Here is a 12,668-nt window from a genome sequence, read left to right as displayed (position 1 = left end):
GCTAAATAATGGTAGAATGTCTGTCCCGCGGCGATACATGAAAATACGACATACGCAAACTGAAGATAGATCATTAAAGTCATCCCAGAATTAACACTTCACTCGAAAACGATTTATGGTTACGTGTATCCCGAGAAACTTATTACGGCGTCTGAGGCTGTTTATAGCAATGATACCGACGCGACGCGACTCCCGGCACAGGTGGTGCGCTAATCAGCGTCTGGAGAGAACTGGGGCCTTCCTCTCTCGCGCAGCGTTCTTACATATAAAGCCGCGGTGCGGACGGCTAAGGGAACGCCTGATCAAATCTGCTCTCCTGACTAGCCGCTGGGCTAGTAATGCACCACTTTAAGTTATCGAATAAATCATTGCTTCCTTTGCTGATGGCCGATGAAGCTCTCAATTTAAATGTGCAATCAGCACACAGGTAAGTAATCATAATAAAAGTCTGACGTGGCTAAGTCAAATATTTTGGGCGAGAGAATTAATTTAATTACACTACAGGCAGTAGACGAGCTCTGAACTTGCTCTTTGGAGATACGCTATAGCTATAGTTTTATAGTTGTTCTGTTGAAACTTCTCACATCTTTATAATTATAGCGGATCTCCCTTCTACTTAAATTTAAACATCCTAGCTTTATTTATTCGCCTACTTAATCTATCTTGCTTCCTTTATTTTTAATACAAAACCCAGAAAATCATGAATTTCAACTAAAATTTTAATTTGTGAGATACAGAATACTGTTTCTACCAAATTATTATGCACAAAGAATCTAAATATAAATTTTTAAGTTTCTAGCTCTTTTCTGTTGCGCCAATGATTTTTACAGAAAAACGTCCAAATTTCGAAAATGGTTAAAGTTATTGAACTGATATTCAACACATATTGATTTAGTATTACTCCTGACATGCTAGAAACGTTTCAGGTTATTTACTTGATTTTTTAAGTATTGCACAACATTTATGACGTCAGAGCTAGTTACAGCGGACTGGCTGGCACACAATGGAAAGACTGATGTGAATTTTATAAAGCGTGAGTATGCTGCTTCCCTACAGTACCTTACAAGGGGCTTGCAATCAAATTGTGTGCTTAAGGTATACCGCCTCTGTTATGTTACTGAATTCGTGATTTCCTGTCAGAGAGGCCGTAGTTCGTAGTAATCGAGTAACACAGAAGTGATTTCTGGCGTTCCCTAAGGTAGTGTTAGAGGTCCTCTGCTGTTCCTTATCTACTGAGTATAGACGGTTTATGAGTTACTCTAATGTTGTTTGCAGATGAAGCTGCGGTTTATCGTCTGCCAAAGTCATGAGAAGATCAAAACAAATTGGAGAACGATTTAGAAAAGAAAATTGGCAATTGACGCTAAATAATGAAAAGTGTGAGATCATGGATATCAGAGCTAAAAAGAATCCATTAAATTTCGGTTACACGATGAATCAATTAAATCTAAAGGCCGCAAGTTCAACTACATACCTAGGAATCATAATTACGAAAAACCTGGTATTGCAAAGAGCAGACAGAAAATGTGCAGAAGGCGAAGCAAAGAATGCGTTTCATTGGCAGAATACTTAGAAAATGCCTACACCATGCTTGTCCGTCATCTTTTGGGGTATTGCTGCACGCTGTGGGCTCCTTATTATACAGGATTAACGGACTACATCAAGAAAGTTCAAAGAAGAGCAGCACATTTTGCACTATCGAGAAATAGTGGAGAGAGTGTCACTGACATAATACGGTATTTGAGATGGACATCATTAAGACAAAGGGGTTTCTCGTTGCGGCGGGATCTTTCCACGATATTTCAATCAGAAAATTTCTCTTGCGAGTGCGAAAAATATTTTGTTGACGCCGACTTACATAGGGAGAAACGATGATCAAAATAAGGGAAAGCAGAGCTCACACGGAAAGATATAGGTTTTCGTTTTTTTTCGGGCGTTGTTCGAGACTGGAATAATAGAGAGTTACTGTGAAGGTGGTTCGATGAACCCCTTGCAGGCACTTGAGTGTGATTTGCAGAGCATGTATGTAGGTATAGATACAGGTGTAGATGCTAAATGGCGATAAGACGGTGTTTACACGTCTTTTGAGAGTGCGGCTTAAGAGGACTGCCCGTCATGTATCGCACGATCAAACGTGGCTAGGCGGGGCATGTAACATACAGACGATGCTCTGCTCTTCCACAACGGGGTTGTGATCACCCTCGCTCGAACTCAGCATTTTCTCGTGGAAATGGCGACCTTTCGCCTGAATCAGGCGTTTGATCAAGTCCGTCATTCTTTTCGTACGGCTGTCCTCCGTCATATGGGATATCCAGAAACTATTGCCTAGGTGGTCCGTATAATGAGGGTCTTACACAACCAATTCTGATCGGGCGCTCGGTGCGACAAGGATAGCGCCTGTCAATGCTGCGGTACGCATTCACCCTAGAGCCAGTGTTACGTGGCCTATGACAACGGCGGACCGGGGTATCGCTACGTGAACATCGATTTTGCTGCACCGAACATGTGGACAATTTGGTTCTTTCGAAGTGCCAAAGATACCCAGGCAGTGCTTGCGTGGATGGCGACCTGTGGTTGGCGGTGAGGCGTCGGGCAGTTCTCTTAACGTACGTAAATCGCGAGCTGTGTGTACTGATACGGGCCTCCTGGATGGGAGCGCTGACTCGATGATTGGCATAGATTTCACTGACCTGCCGCGCTCTGCGGTCCTGGGCTGCAGACAGCTCCTGCAGTGGGTCAGCTTTGGACTCGTCGAACATTGCGTCTGTTCCGCTGAGCACCTGCAACGTACTGTCTATGTCAACATCGAGATAGCATCGCGGATCCCTTATGTGGTGCGAACTCTGTCAGCTCCACGGTCCCTGGCTTGCCACGTGTTAGCTGCAGTGAGTTCCTTTGCTAGCCAGGGGATGATCTTCACAGTCCGCTGTGAGTCCCTCACCATTCCCCAGGTGGAGAGGGGGTGGGTCTTCACCATGTTCCCAACAGATTTCGCTCACAGTCGACAATTAGGCGGCGTTGCCCGACGTCGACGTGCCTTACCAGCTCACTGCTCGACACACGTACTCCGGCCGCTCTGGCCTCTCCGGCGACGTTGTCGCACTTCCCAGCGCCCTTCTGTCGTATTGGACTCTTTTCTTCTGGAGCACAGCTACGTGTCTGCTCGTCTGCCAACTGTGCGCTTGTTGTCGACGAAAGCGGTCTACACTGAGATGCAAATGGCCTGTGCTCCCAGTGTGATAGAACTGAACTACTCGCACTGCAGGTCGCGCAGTTTATGGCGGGCGGTGAGTGGCCATTTTCTTGACACTGCTGCGCGCTCCACGTGGTGGGTCACCGTCAGAGGGAAACAACCAAATCGTTCTCTTCTGCGCAGAGTTCACCTCGCCGCCTCCCTGCTTTGCGTCGCGTGCAGTATGATGGACACGGGCTGTCATCGCTTCGTCAGCAAAAGTCTCGCGCTTGCTCCAGCAAATTCTGGCCCTCCTCATATGTGCCACGCGTGATCGAAAAACGATGCGCATGATTTTGTTCCCGGTTGACGTGTAGTACCCGCAGATGGAGACTCACTCTGTGAATTTTTTTCCGTGGCCTTGCAGTTCGATATTTTTTTCCACCGGCGAGGAGAGAGAGTATTCTCGATTTCTGAACTTATGCGAAGCAACAAAAATGCGCTATTGATCGTTATCCGAAATACAGGCAATACTCTTCCGTCTTCCTTTGGAGTGCTTTCAACGACCTGCCACGTAGCTGGAATGTCCCTGCAATAAGCAGTTCATCTGATACACCATTTTTGGTCCTATCATCCACAACGGTATTCCCCTTCATTTCGAGGACAAGTGCATGGATTTCCCCACGGCTACGGATGGCTTCAATCCGCAGGTTGGAGTAAAAAAAGATCTTCTTCTCTGGTATATACCAGGTGATCAAAAAGTCAGTATAAATTTGAAATGTTAATAAACCAAGGAATAATGTGATAGAGAGGTAAAAATTGACACACATACTTGGAATGACATAGGGTTTTATTAGAACAAAAAAAGTTCACAAAATGTCCGACAGATGGCGCTGGACAGAAAATCGTCAGTGACTGCTACCGTGACGGGTGAGAGGTACGCCGATATGTTACAGAATCGCATCATCCCCAGCCTGGCTGATAAACACCTGCTGGAATGTACGATGTTTATGCAGGATGGCGCTCCACCACATATTGCTAGACGCGTGAAAGACCTCTTGCGCGCGTCGTTTGGTAATGATCGTGTGCTCAGCCGCCACTTTCGTCATGCTTGGCCTCCCAGATCCCCAGCAGACCTCAGTCCGTGCGATTATTCGCTTTTGGGTTACCTGAAGTCGCGAGTGTATCGTGATCGACCGACATCTCTAGGGATGCTGAAAGACAACATCCGACGCCAATGCCTCACCATAACTCCGGACATGCTTTACAGTACTGTTCACAACATTATTCCTTGACTACAGCTGTTGTTGAGGAATGATGGTGGACATATTGAGCATTTCCTGTAAAGAGCATCATCTTTGCTTTGTATTACTTTGTTATGCTAATTATTACTATTCTGATCAGATGAAGCGCCATCTGTCGGACAGTTTTTGAACTTTTGTATTTTTTGGGGTCTAATAAAACCCCATGTCATTCCAAGCATGTGTGTTAATTTGTACCTCTCTATCTACATTATTCGGTGATTTATTCAGTTTTCAAATTTATACTGACTTTTTGATCACCCGGTACATTTGATGTCCTCTTCCCGCTTTCCTTTCCTCCATTTCTGGGGTAAGCGTAGTTAGGGGCCAACGCCTCAAGCGATGCAGAATTTTTTCTATGTCCAAATGGTGGAGAAAATAGACCATTTTATTTTGTAGGTTGCTTTATAATCAGGAAAGTGAGGAAGGGACAAATATGAGGCATGGCAATGCCACGAGGAATGGATATGCGAACACTTCGATGATCGAGTCGCGTTCGTGCCAAACATTTTTATTTTCAGTTGAAGCAACACGTTTTATCCAATCTACACCTTCACAATGCGGTATGTTGTGTATTTTATTCAACTACAGTAACTTTTAACTAAGCATGAAAAAAAAGCTCCGAATCACAGGATCGATGGATCGACTCCTGCGAATTTTTTTTTTTGTATTTTTTCAATGCTGGTCATTTTATTTCGTACACATTGTATCTGAAAGGTAGTACGTTGGAGGGATGCGTGTATTTGCATGAACGTTTATTGAATTTCCAGTGTTGTTGCGCTGGTCGCAGGTTTTTATTGTTACAACACATAGTAAGTGGCTTTTATTTCTAGAAAAAGCAGCAAATAAAAAAAAGAGATCACGTGATTGCCTGTGAAACGAATGCTATCTTGGCTCGCGTCTCCATTCTCGCTTGATGCCATATTTCTATTAATTTTGCGACAGTGCTCCAGGCAGGCAGATCTAAAATCAACAGGGAAAGTTCATTTATTTTAGTTGGAAACTACTAAGTTGCTATGCCTATTGAGAGTGAAACGGGATAGGAAGTAAGACAGATCATTTCGAAGTCCAGTGTAACGTTTTGCTAATACGTGCTAATATAGGCTTGTTCGTGTTACCGGTACGTCATGTTTTACTACAACAGACTTTCGATATATCGGAGTAAGCAGTATTTCATTTGTATCAGCACAGTGCATAACGTGGTAGCATTTTCCATTGTTTTACTTCAGACAGAAATTAATCATCAATAGACCATTCTCACACATTATCTAACATAGTCTGACAATGCTTCGGTAGTTTACCTATTCCATGCCTGTAGAATCCTACAGAATTTGAGTTAAAGATGTCATGAAACCAAGTTTGAAGTGCTTTTCCTCCAGAAAGGTATTTTCTTGATGGTTTTCCGATAAGGAGCGAGGATGGTAAATATTTGAACGTATAAGTCAGAAGAATACGTGTGTGAGGGATGACTTTTTAAACAAACTTCTGGATAGTTTTGTTTGTGAAATCAGCAGAGTGCAATATCTTATAGTAGCAACACGTGATGAGGTTTTGTAGCTTGTTTTTAAACATTGCGACCAAAACGTATGTTAGCTGCTGGCAGCGAATACCAGCTGCGACAGGCGCAGTCTGTGGAGGAGTTCGTAGTGTGCAACACATTTTTTGAGTCACCGGATGCAAAATTTTATGTTCACACTGCCCTTTGCTCGAGTGTACGTATTTTGTCAAGGCTCAGTCATTAATGCCTTAAGAAGTTAAAATAAAGTCATTATAACTCATCATTGGTCACAACGTTGCAAGGAATTTTCAGTCAGCGAACTGATGGTGACCAAGGAAAAGTGTATCAATAGTCATCCCTTTGACTCCTAATGCTTTGAGTTCGAGCGTCCAGTACTCCTACTGCAGACTTCTGAATCTCGCCTATTGGATACAAATGTCGCACACGGTCGCAGTTCACCACATGTATCTGTTACCGACACTTACTGAATGTGGAAAATCATTTATGCCAGAACGATCTTTCTTAAAACAAGAAAAATATTTTCCGAAGTGTTTTCCTAAAGTACTCACCCCACACACAACTGGAAGGTTCCGAGCAGTCTCTGTTGTCTTCTCGCCTCTATTAAACCCATAGTGAATAGTATGTCTGAAATGTTACACACTTTTCCACAAACGACTCTATTTTACAACTCTTGAACAACGTTTTAAGTTTCAAGCGTGCAAAATGCGATATGTAACTGCAAGAGAAATCCTAGAACTGCAAATAAAAAAGCGCCGCGCCCAGTTATCCTGGTTGGTCAGTGGTTATGTTGGGCGGCGGGTGGCTCACGGCCAGTGGCCGTCGGTGACTGGTGGCCGCTGCAGGGAGAGCGATGCACCGTCGAGCGCGGACTCTCGTCATCTCGATGCGAACACAAGATGTCTGGCAGAATCGTCCCTGGAAGTTTTTGCTGTTACTGGCGTGCCGGATAGTGAAGCGAATTAATTTTGACCTTCCATTAGACAGAACTTCAGCAGACACTCCAAATACGGTTTACAGAAATGTAGTCTCGACGGGTCTCATACCTTCAATTTTAGATCTACATTTTGCGACCTTTATCACTCTTTTTTAATTAGTTACTGTTCTCATCAATTGGTCTGTGCAGACGTTACATTACACCGTTTTAAGTCCATCGTTGAATGCTTCGCTGAGGTTTTTATTACAGCAAGGAGGCAGCCCTGCACCGTACAAACTGAGCTACCGTGCCGGCAATCCCTAGTTCATGAGCAGATACAGATCTATAGTGGCTGGCGAAGAATGACAGCACTACCGCCACACTCTGCCGCTTCCTGCAGTGTTGCCGGACAGTGCATATGGCCGGACTTCGGAATTCTGAGAGGCGGCCCGTTATATTGCCCGGCGCCGTATTTTATGTCTAAAACCGTACATTACATACCTTTGCTAACAGATTGATTCGTCAGTGTGTCAATGACTAAATCATGTTACCTCTGGAGTCGGATACTCTGAGAATCTGATATTTGATAATTTATTCATACCGACCAGGTTATTAAAAGGCGCATAACAGGACAAGAACCTCACAACAGTAATGCATAAAACAATGTAGAAAAGGCGTTTATGTAGTAGGAGACGATGATAATGTAGGTGCCTGCCACAGATGACCAGTTTTGCAGATTCCAGGTGTTCCCTGAGCCTAGCCTTTCTCATCTACCAAGTAAGTGAGTGTCTCAGAAAGTAAGTTACATATCGTTATCATAGGCCAAGCAACTTTTACTGAATGCTGCAGTACACTTACAGTAACAAATGTGCACGACATAATTCTTCAACATAGTCAGCAAGATTCTGCGAACAACCCTCAGAGTGCTACACCAGTTGTTCTGTTCTTCGTTGACAGAAATTCGCTACTCGGTCACAGCGCCATTCAAGTACATTTCTGCGGATATCCTCAGCGTTGGAAGATCTCCTTCTCCATAGATGTCCTTTAGCTTGCCGAAAAGATGGAAGTAGCGCGATACGAGGTCTGCGCTCTCTGATCAGCATCATCGACGTCTGTGAGGTCTTGTTAGTCAGACTGTTGCCACTATTGACTATGGCTCCACGCAACGTTCCACTTGCTCCACCACGGCCAGAATTTCGCGGGCAGTGAATCTGCTGCAGTTTAGATACTCTGCCGACAAGAATCGTGCCGTCCCACGTACTTCAGCTTCAGAGCACGCCCTCTTTCAGTCGCACACTGCGGTGCACCTGATACCAACACTGCAGCAGAACTCGGGTCCGCAGGAAACGCAGAACGGCACTCTGCTGTCCCCTGACAATGCACCACCCTCGCAGTGAAGAGAGAGATCTTAGCGTGGGACGACAAGCTGGAAAGCGGCGAGCCACCTGGACTGTCACTTTTCATAATAATCAGTTTCGTAATGAGATGAGAAAGGAACAGAGTACGTAGGCGCTGATACGGGATCAATTAAACGAAAGATTTATTTGCACTACAGTGGTTGGTCAAACTCATTTTAACTTTCCTAATTCAACCTCCAAATAACTGCTTCTGAATTTGGAAGCGAGCCACGAGCTTCGTGTCGGCACTGAGGACGAGCTAACGGTACGGGTGCGGACGGTTGGGACAAAGCGACCAACGAGTGAGTACCTCAGGATCGAGAAAGAGCTTTTGCTTCAGGCTGCAAAACCACAGTACACCTGACGCAAGGCATCCACGGTGTGCCAAAGTCGCTCCTGTGATTCACTCTGCCGTCTGTCGGAATTCTTCCGCAAACGGCCAATACAGAGTCCGGATTTGGGAAAAGCTGGGAGTGTGAGGAACTAGCCTCTCATCCAGCCCTTCAGCTTGCTGGTAGACGGCCTAGCGAGGCTAGTTTATACACTGAAGTGCCAAAGAAACTGATATACGCATACGTAATCAAAAACAGAGACATGTACAGGCAGAATACAGCGCTACGATCGACAAAGCCTATATAAGACTAGTAGTGTCTGGCGCAGTTTTTAGATCGGTTACTGCTACTACAGTGACAGGTTACCAACATTTAAGTGAGTTTGAACGTGGTGTTATAGGCACCGCACGAGCATTGGGACACAGCATTTCCGAGGTAACAATAAAATGGGCATTTCTCCCGTGCGACAATTTCACCAGTGTACCCTGAATATCAGGAATCCAGTAAAACATCAAATCCTCGACATCGCTGAGACCGGAAAAAGATCCTGCAAGAACAGTACCGTCGTTCAACGTGACACCGATATGTTGCCTCATCGGACGAGTCTCATTTCAAATTGTATCGAGCGGATGGACGTGTACGAGTATGGAGACAACCTCATGAATCCATGGACCCTGCATGTCAGCAAAGGGACTGTTCAAGCTGGTGGAGGCTCTGTAATGGTGCGGGGCCTGTGCAGTTGTAGTGGTATGTAATCCCTGATACGTCTAGATACGACTCTGACAGGTGACGCGTACGTAAGTATCCTGTCTGAACACCTGCATCCATTCATGTCCATTGTGTATTCCAACTGACTTGGACAATTTTAGCAGGACAATTGAAACGTCTCTGTGAACTCGTTTCATAAGACGCTTGTCGAATTCGGTACAACTTATTCACTTTACTACCTGATTTTAGTTCAATTCATGAACTCATCCAGAGAGATTGAGAAATAAGGCCTATTGAATATTATATGTGTGTTTTAATGTGGGGTTTCGGTTTTGTTTTGTGGGAAACGCTGAGTTGGCCATCGTCTGCTGGGAGCGGACGATGTTGTTTCTCGTTCGAAGGAGAGCACAGGATGACCAACTTAGGTTTCCAATACCTGAACAGAGAGGTTTATCCATCTTAGTCTAAGGCTGTGTCGAAGGCTGTTTTTGTGTGTGAGGTTGGTGACGGAGGGCTACCCCTCCGGTAGCTTCCGCTGCACGGGGAGCTAGGTAATCTCGAAAGAGAAAGGGGCACTCTTCGGTGAACGCTTGGTGAGTACGGGTCGTAGCTCTTAAGGGGGGCCCGCATCTCGTGGTCGTGCGGTAGCGTTCTCGCTTCCCACGCCCGGGTTCCCGGGTTCGATTCCCGGCGGGGTCAGGGATTTTCTCTGCGTCGTGATGGCTGGGTGTTGTGTGCTGTCCTTAGGTTAGTTAGGTTTAAGTAGTTCTAAGTTCCAGGGGACTTATGACCACAGCAGTTGAGTCCCATAGTGCTCAGAGCCATTTCTTAAGGGGGGTTTCAGGTGATACGAAGCAGGTTGAGTCAGGACTTCATTAACTGTTGAAATACTTCAGAACTTCAGCTTAACTGAAGCGTGTGAAGCGAGTTATTTTTCCGAATGTGCCATAATTATATTGCTTTAAATAGGCAATTTTTCGGTGTTTGTGTTAAAAGTGTGGAAGTTGCTTTTGTCTTTGTGTGTCGATTTTGTGCCACGTGTTTGGTAATCAGTGACCCTTCTGGTCCACCACGATAGCGCAATAGGCTTTATTTTAACAGTTTGCTTGTTTAATGAGCTATAATTTCTGCAAGAATATCTGTTCTTTCCTACGCTTTCTGCAAAGCAGCACAACAGTTTGATTCGGAATTCACCACGTGCTCTGCCGTTTGCAACCAGCAGACACAGTTAGTAAGTTGAATAATTATCGCACAGCCTCGTGCATTGGTTAAACCTCTGTCCAGAATAGTGCATGCGTAGAATCGTAATGCGAATCTCACTGAGATATTTTTATGGTATGAATGCAAAGGAGATGATAGTATCATTGTCTCCCACCCCCGTTTTCTGTGTTTCTTCTTGCTGTAGTTAAATTGTGCTCTGTTACATTCTCGTGTAATTCCTACTTAAATATTTCTAGTCAGACACCAGTTATGTGTAGTTAGGATGTGCAACCAAATACTCAGATAAAATAAATAATCTACGTGAAAGATAAATTCTGTGGTGTTGATCCTACCCAGTTAGTCCGATTTCCAATCCTGAATTAATCAAGTTGCTTCCTGCACGACATGGAGTGCTATTTATCTGGCTAAAAGAAATTTGCATACTTATAATTAAATTATTGATGTAATTAAACTAATAATTTCCCATCTCCGTTTTTTTTCTAAATGTTTAGGAAGGGCTTGGGCTGGTGGCGACCCTGAATTACTGAATTTTTATCATTATTTTTGTGAGAGAAGCAGCTAGAAATGCGAGAGAACGTAGATCGCTCGATGAGAAACGTCGTAAAGAGTAATACGTTACACAATGCGACACGCCCACACGTCTGAATGGCTACAGAGTGTCTCCAGGAGCACTCTGAGTGTAAACACTTCCGCAGGCTAGCGAACTCCCCAGACATGAACATTATAGAGCATATCTGGGATGCCTTGCACTCGCTGTTCAGAAGAGATCTCCAGCTCTCGTACTCTTGCAGATTTATGGACAGCCGTGGAGGATTCATGGTGTCAGTTCCCTCCAGTACTACTTCAGACATTAATCGAGTCCATTCCACGTCGTGTTGCGGCACTTCTGCGTGCTCGCGGGGGCCCTACACGATATTAGGCAGGTTTACCAGTTCAAAATGGTTCAAATGGCTCTAAGCACTGTGGGACTTAACATCTGGGGTCATCAGTCCCCTAGGATTAAAAGTACTTAAACCTAACTAACCTAAGGACATCACACACAGCCATGCCCGAGGCAGGATTCGAACCTGCGACCGTAGCAGCAGCGCGGTTCCGGGCTGAAGCCCCTAGAACCGCTCGGTCACAGCGGCCGGCTGGTGTACCAGTTTCTTTGGCTCTTCAGTGTATAACAGAAGGCACCAATCGATCAATTGCTCTGCGACGTCAGATGGATTTACCAGATTTGTTTAACATAGGCTTGGGTATCGTGACTCTTGGTGGAAGTAACGGGAAGACAGGTACAGAAGAAGCTATGAACACCGCTGGATTGCTGGCCGCCGTGGAGTGCACATCTTCGTGAGGAGCTCATCACGTGCAGCACTGGCTGTGCTTCCGACGGCAGAGGCACTAGGCAGATCATCGCGAGTGCTGCGCTCGTCCACACCCAGTCACCTCGACACTGCAGAGTTCACATGCCAGCGACTATCACTGTGAGCACGAATGCAGCATCGGCGCGTTAGGGAAACCCGCTTATTGGAATCGTGTCAGCGGCTAGAGTGCGAGTCTGCAGTCTATCAGTGCACGCTAACATCTGTGGCTCTCTTTTCTCTCATGCACATGTTCATCACCACTGGATTTTTAAGGTTTTGTCTGGATTATGACCAGGTCTGATTCACTTAACAATACCAACACAAAAGCGGGATTTCACAATCTGTAACCTATTTTCTGAAGTTTTTAGTTAGTATTTGTCGTACGAAGTGACTGTAATTTTATGTGTGTGTGTGTGTGTGTGTGTGTGTGTGTGTGAATCCAAAGAGACCAAACTGCTGAGGTCATCGGTCCCTAGACGTACACGCTTCTTAAACTAACTTAAACTAACTTATGCTAAGAACAACACACACACCATGCCCGAGGGAGGACTGAAATGTCCGGCGGGAGAGGCCGCGCAATCCGTGACGTGCCGCCTCAAACCGCGCGGCATAGGTCGAGGAAGATAAGTACTTGCTACAATACGCAAAACAAAGAATGGATCAGCTCGTAATCCGGACTGAAGAGTTTTAGTTCATTAATTTTCGCTACTTGCCTCGGATTACTGTGCGGCTGGTCCAGGCGGAGGTTCGAGTCCT

At 45.2% G+C, this 12,668-nt stretch overlaps 1 protein-coding gene across 1 annotated transcript in view; it reads right to left on the bottom strand.

Moving 5' to 3' along the window:
- Window positions 1-12,668, bottom strand: part of LOC124612555 (odorant receptor 43a-like) — a 107,835-nt gene that overhangs the window by 40,216 nt on the left and 54,951 nt on the right. The window lies entirely within an intron of this gene.

This window comes from Schistocerca americana, chromosome 4 (genome assembly GCF_021461395.2).
Source record: "Schistocerca americana isolate TAMUIC-IGC-003095 chromosome 4, iqSchAmer2.1, whole genome shotgun sequence".
In the NCBI taxonomy this organism is placed as follows: domain Eukaryota; kingdom Metazoa; phylum Arthropoda; class Insecta; order Orthoptera; family Acrididae; genus Schistocerca; species Schistocerca americana.
Note: the sequence above shows the minus strand (reverse complement) of the source record. Positions and strands in the feature narration are given on the sequence as shown.